Below are 7,401 nucleotides of genomic sequence, written 5' to 3' on the forward strand. Positions count from 1 at the left end.
GCGGCGATGCGTCAAATTTTACCCAAACCTGCCAGCAGTTTTCAAAATATCCTAAACATCCCAAATTCGACGCATGAGCAATATATTGGAGGCAAAATATGGCTCTCCGCACGTATTCGCAGTTTGAAATTACGATTTTTTGTTCCGAAAATATGGCAATGACTGAAAGAGGAGATGGGTCACTTTTTTCCCAAACCCTCCTGCAGTTTTCAAAATATCCCAAAGGTCCCAAATTTGACCCCTGAGATATATTTTGGAGCCAAATTCTGGCTCTCTGAGCGTATTCGCAGTTTGAAACTACGAATTTTTATACCACAAATATGCCAATTACTTAAAGCAGCGATCGGTCACATTTTGCCCAAACCCGTCTGCAGTTTTCAAAATATCCTAAACATCTAAAATTCGACGCCTAAGTAATATTTTGGAGCCAAATTCTGGCTCTCTGCACGTATTCGCAGTTTGAAATTACGACTTTTTATACCGAAAATATGCTAATTACTGAAAACAGCGATGGGATACATTTTGCCCAAACCCCCCTGCAGTTTTCAAAATATCCAAAACATCCAAAATTCGACGCCTGAGTCATATTTTGCTGCCAAATTCAAGCTTTTGCACGTATTCGCATTTTGAAATTACGACGTTTTTATACCAAAAATATGCCAATTACTGAAAGCGGCGATGGGTCACATTTTGCCCAAACCCCACTGCAGTTTTGATAATATACTAAACATTGCCAATTTGACGCCTGAGCAATATTTTGGAGCCAAATTCTGGCTCTCTGCACGTATTCGCAGTTTGATGTTACGACTTTTTATACCGAAAATATGATAATGACTGAATTCTGAGACGTGTCACTTTTTTCCCAAACCCTCAAGCAGTTTTCAAAATATCCCAAACATCGCAAATTCGATCCCTGAGCTATATTTTGGAGCCAAAGTCTGCCTCTCTGCACGTATTCGCAGTTTGAAATTACGACTTTTTATACCGAAAATATGCCAATTACTTAAAACAGCGATGGGTCACATTTTGCCCAAACCTGTCTGCAGTTTTCAAAATATCCCAAACATCCAAAATTTGACGCCTAAGCAAAATTTAGAGCCAAATTCTGGCTCTCTGCGCGTATCTGCAGTTTGAAATTACGACTTTTTATACTAAAAATATGCCAATTACTTAAAGCAGCGATGGGTGACATTTTGCCCAAACCCGTCTGCAGTTTTCATAATATCCCAAACATTCAAAATTCGACGCCTAAGCAAAATTTTGGAGCCAAATTCTGGCTGTCTGCACGTATTCGCAGTTTGAAATTACTATTGTTTTATACCGAAAATATGCCAATTATTGAATGCAGAGATGGTTTACATTTTGCCGAAACCCTTCTACAGTTTTCAAAATATCCCAAACATCCAAAATTCAACGCCTGAGCCATATTTTGGAGCCATATTCTGGCTCTCTGCAAGTATTCGCAGTTTGCAATTACGACTTGTTATACCAAAATTATGCCAATTACTGAAAGCGGCGATGGGTCACATTTTGCCCAAACACCCCTCCCCCCCATGCAGTTTTCAAAATATCCCAAACATCACAAATTCGACGTTTGAGCCATATTTTGGAGCCAAATTCTGGCTTTCTGTACGTATTCGCAGTTTAAAATTACTACCTTTTATACCATAAATATGCCAATTAATGTAAGCGGCGATAGGTCATAATCTGGCTAAACCCCTCCTGAAGTTTCCAAAATATCCCAAACATCCCAAACTCGACGCCTCGGCAATATTTTTGAGCGAATTTCTAGCTCTCTGCACATATTCGCAGTTTGAAATTACGACTTTTTATAACGAAAATATGCCAATTACTTAAAGCAGCGATGGGTCACATTTTGCCCAAACCTGTCTGCAGTTTTCAAAATATCCCAAACATCCAAAATTCGACGCCTAAACAAAATTAAGAGCCAAATTCTGGCTCTCTGCGCGTATCTGCAGTTTGAAATTACGACTTTTTATACTAAAAATACGCCAATTACTTAAAGCAGCGATGGGTGACATTTTGCCCAAACCCGTCTGCAGTTTTCATAATATCCCAAACATCCAAAATTCGACGCCTAAGCAAAATTTTGGAGCCATATTCTGGCTCTGTAAGTATTCGCAGTTTGCAATTACGACTTGTTATACCAAAAATATGCCAATTACCGAAAGCGGCGATGGCTCCAAAATATTGCTTAATCGTCGAATTTTGGATGTTTAGGATATTTTGAAAACTGCAGATGGGTTTGGGCAAAATGTGACCAATCGCTGCTTTAAGTAATTGGCATATTTTTGGTATAAAAATTCGTAGTTTCAAACTGCGAATACGCTGTTTGGGATATTTTGAAAACTGCAGGAGGGATTGGGAAAAAAGTGACACATCTCCGAATTCAGTCATTGTCATATTTTCGGTATAAAAAGTCGTAATTTCAAACTGCGAATACGTGCAGAGAGCCAGAATTTGGCTCCAGACTTTGGCTCCAAAATATATCTCAGGAATCGAATTTGGGACGTTTGGGATATTTTGAAAACTTCAGGAGGGTTTGGAAAAAAGTGACCCATATATCCTCTTTTAGTCATTGCCATATTTTCGGAACAAAAAATCGTAATTTCAAACTGCGAATACAAGCAGAGAGCCAGAATTTGCCTCCAAAATATTGCTCATGCGTCGAATTTCGGATGTGTGGGATATTTTAAAAACTGGAGGAGGGTTTGGGAAAAAAGTGACCCACCTCTTTCAGTCATTGTCATATTTTCGGTATAAAAACCGTAATTTCAAACTGCGAATACGTGCAGAGAGCAAGAATTTGGCTTCAAAATATTGCTCAGGTGTCGAATTTGGGATGTTTGGGATATTTTGAAAACTGTAAGGGGGGATTGGGCAAAATATGACCCATCGCCGCTCTAAGTAATTGGCATATTTTTGGTATAAAAATTCGTAATTTAAAACTGCGAATTCGTGCAGAGAGCCAGAATATGGCTCCAAAATATAGCTCAGGCATCGAATATTGAGATGTTTGGAATATACTGAAAACTGCAGCGGAGTTTGTGCAAAATGTGACCCATCGCCATTTTCAGTCATTGTCATATTTTCGGTATAAAAAGTCGTAATTTCAAACTGCGAATACGTGCAGAGAGCCAGAATTTGGCTCCAGACTTTGGCTCCAAAATATATCTCAGGAATCGAATTTGGGACGTTTGGGATATTTTGAAAACTTCAGGAGGGTTTGGAAAAAAGTGACCCATATATCCTCTTTTAGTCATTGCCATATTTTCGGAACAAAAAATCGTAATTTCAAACTGCGAATACAAGCAGAGAGCCAGAATTTGCCTCCAAAATATTGCTCATGCGTCGAATTTCGGATGTGTGGGATATTTTAAAAACTGGAGGAGGGTTTGGGAAAAAAGTGACCCACCTCTTTCAGTCATTGTCATATTTTCGGTATAAAAACCGTAATTTCAAACTGCGAATACGTGCAGAGAGCAAGAATTTGGCTTCAAAATATTGCTCAGGTGTCGAATTTGGGATGTTTGGGATATTTTGAAAACTGTAAGGGGGGATTGGGCAAAATATGACCCATCGCCGCTCTAAGTAATTGGCATATTTTTGGTATAAAAATTCGTAATTTAAAACTGCGAATTCGTGCAGAGAGCCAGAATATGGCTCCAAAATATAGCTCAGGCATCGAATATTGAGATGTTTGGAATATACTGAAAACTGCAGCGGAGTTTGTGCAAAATGTGACCCATCGCCATTTTCAGTAATTGGCATATTTTCGGTATAAAAATTCGGAATTTCAAACTGCGAATACGTGCAGAGGCAGAATTTGGGTCCAAAATATGTCTCAGGCGTCGAATTTGGGACGTTGGGGATATTTTGAAAACTGCAGGAGGGTGGGGGGGGGGAGCAAAATGTGACCAATCGCCGCTTTCAGTAATTGGCATATTTTTGGTATAAAAAGTCGTAATTTCACACTGCGAATACGTGCAAAATCCTGAATTTGGCAGCAAAATATGGCTCATTAGTCGAATTTTAGATGTTTGGGATATTTTTAAAACTGTTGACTAGTTTGGGCAAAAATGTGACCCATCGCTGCTTTCAGTAATTGTCATATTTTCGGTACAAAAATCTTAGTTTCAAACTGCGAATACGGGCAGAGAGCCAGACTTTGGCTCCAAAGTATAGCTACAGAGTCGAATTTGGGATGTTTGGGATATTTTGAAAACTGCAGGAGGGTTTAGGAAGAATGTGACCCATCGCCGCTTTCAGTCATTGTCATATTTTCGGTATAAAAAGTCGTTATTTCAAACTGCAAATACGTGCAGAGAGCCAGAATTGGGCTCCAAAATATAGCTCAGGCGTCGAATTTTGGATGTTTAGGATATTTTAAAAACTGCAGGGGGGGGGGGGGGGGAAATGTGACCCATCGCCAGTTTCAGTAATTGGCATATTTTCGGAATAAAAAGTCGTAATTTCAAACTGCGAATACGTGCAGAGCCAGAATTTAGGTCCAAAATATGTCTCTCAGGCGTTGAATTTTGAAGTTTGGGATATTTTTTGTAAACTTCAGGGGGGTTTTGGGCAAATTGTGACCCATCGCCGCTTACAGTAATTGGCATATTTATGGTATAAAAAGTCGTAATTTCAAACTACGAATACGTGCAGATAGCCAGAATTTGGCTCCAAAATATGGCTCAGGCGTCGAATTTGTGATGTTTGGGATATTTTGAAAACTGCAGGGGGTTTGTGCCAAATGTGACCCATCGCTGCTTTCAGTAATTGGCATATTTTTAGTATAAAAAGTCGTAATATCAAACTGCAGATACGTGCAGAGAGCCAGAATTTGGCTCTAAATTTTGCTTAGGCGTCGAATTTTGAATGTTTGGGATATTTTGAAAACTGCAGACAGGTTTGGGCAAAATGTGAAACATCGCTGCTTTAAGTAATTGGCATATTTTCGGTATAAAAAGTCGTAATTTCAAACTGCGAATACGTGCAGAGAGCCAGACTTTGGCTCCAAAATATAGCTCAGGGATCGAATTTGCGATGTTTGGGATATTTTGAAAACTGCAGGAGGGTTTGGGAAAAAAGTGACACATCTCCGAATTCAGTCATTGTCATATTTTCGGTATAAAAAATCGTAATTTCAAACTGCGAATACGTGCAGAGAGCCAGAATTTGGCTCCAAAATATTGCTCAGGCGTCAAATTGGCAATGTTTAGTATATTATCAAAACTTCAGGGGGGTTTGAGCAAAATTTGACACATCGCTGATTTCAGTAATTGGCATATTTTCGATATAAAAATTCGTAATTTCAAACTGCGAATACGTGCAGATCCAGAATTTGACTCCAAAATATGGCTCAGGCGTCGATTTTTTTATGTGTGGGATGTTTTGAAAACTGCAGGAAGGGTTTGGGTAAAATGTGAACCATCGCTACTTTCAGTAATTAGCATATTTTCGGTATAAAAAGTCGTAATATCAAACAGCTAATACGTACAGAGAGCCAGAATTTGGCTGCAAAATAAGGCTCAGGCGTCGAATTTTGGATGTTCGGGATATTTTGAAAACTGCAGGGGGGTTTGGACAAATTGTGAGCAATCGCCGCTTTCAGTAATTGGCATATTTTCGGAATAAAAATCGGTAATTTCACACTGCTAATACGTGCAGAGAGCCAGATTTCGGCTCCAAAATATGGCTCAGGCGTTGAATTTGGGATCTTTGGGATATATTGAAAACGGCAGGGGTGTTTGGACAAAGTGTGACCCATCGCCGCTTTCAGTAATTGTCATATTTTCGGAATAAGAAAGTCGTATTCTCAAACTGCGAATATATGCATAGTGCCAGAATTTGGCTCCAAAATATGGCTCAGGCGTCGAATTTGGGATGTATGGGATATTTTGAAAACTGCAGAGGGATTTGGGCAAAATGTGACCCATCGCTGCATTCAGTAATTGGCATAATTTCGGTATAAAAATTCGTAATTTCAAACTGCGAATACGTGCAGAGAGCCAGAATTTGGCTCCAGACTTTGGCTCCACAATATATCTCAGGGGTCGAATTTGGGACGTTTGGGAAATTTTGAAAACTTCAGGAGGGTTTGGAAAAAAGTGACCCATCTCCTCTTTCAGTCATTGTCATATTTTCGGAACCAAAAATCGTAATTTCAAACTGCGAATACAAGCAAGCAGAGAGCCAGAATTTGCCTCCAATATATTGCTCATGCGTCGAATTTGGGATGTTTAGGATATTTTGAAAACTGCTGGCGGGTTTGGGTAAAATTTGACGCCTCGCCGCTTTCGGTAATTGGCAAATTTTTGGTATAACAAGTCGTAATTGCAAACTGCGAATACTTGCAGAGAGCCAAAATATAGCTCAGGCGTTGAATTTTGGATGTTTGGGATATTTTGAAAACTGTAGATGGGTTTGGGCAAAATGTGACCCATCGCTGCTTTAAGTAATTGGCATATTTTCGGTATAAAAGTCGTACTTTCAAACTGCGAATACGTGCAGAGAGGCTGAATTTGGGTCCAAAATATTGCTCAGGAGTCGAATTTGGGATGATTGTTTTATTTTGAAAACTGCAAGGGGGTTTGTGCAAAATGTAACCCATCGCTGCTTTCTGCAATAGGCATATTTTCGGTATAAAAATAGGTAATTTCAAACTGCGAACATGTGCAGAGTGCCAGAATTTTGGTACAAAATATTGCTCAGATATCGAATTTTGGATGTTTGGGATATTTTGAAAACTGCAGGGGGGGGGGGGGGGGGTTGGACAATATGTGACCCATCGCAGCTTTCATTCATTGGCATATTTTAGGTAAAAAAAAATTGTAATTTCAAATTGCGAATACGTGCAGAGAGCCAGAATTTGGCTTCAAAATATTGCTCAGGAGTCGAATTTGGAATGTTTGGGTTATTTTGAAAACTGCAAGGGGGTTTGTGCAAAATGTAACCCATCGCCGCTTTTAGTAATTGACATATGTTTGGTATAAAAACGTCGTAATTTCAAATTGCGAATACGTGCAAAGAGCCAGACTTAGGCTCCAAAATACAGCTTAGGCGTCGAATTTGGGATGGTTGGGATATTGGGCAAATTGGGCAAAATGTGACCCATCGCCTCTTTCAGTAATTGACCTATTTTCGGTATAAAAATTCGAAATATCAAACTGCTAATACGTGCAGAGAGCCAGAACTAAGCTCCAAAATATGGCACAGGCATCGAATTTGGGATGTTTGAGATATTTTGAAAACTGCAAGGGGGTTTGAACAAAATGTGACCCATCGCAACGTTCAGTAATTGGCATATTTTCAGTATAAAAATTCGAAATTTCAAACTGCGAAGACGTGCAGAGAGCCAGAATTTAGCTCCAAAATATT

The sequence above is a fragment of the Procambarus clarkii genome, chromosome 36 (assembly GCF_040958095.1).
Source record: "Procambarus clarkii isolate CNS0578487 chromosome 36, FALCON_Pclarkii_2.0, whole genome shotgun sequence".
NCBI classification, from domain to species: Eukaryota; Metazoa; Arthropoda; class Malacostraca; order Decapoda; family Cambaridae; genus Procambarus; species Procambarus clarkii.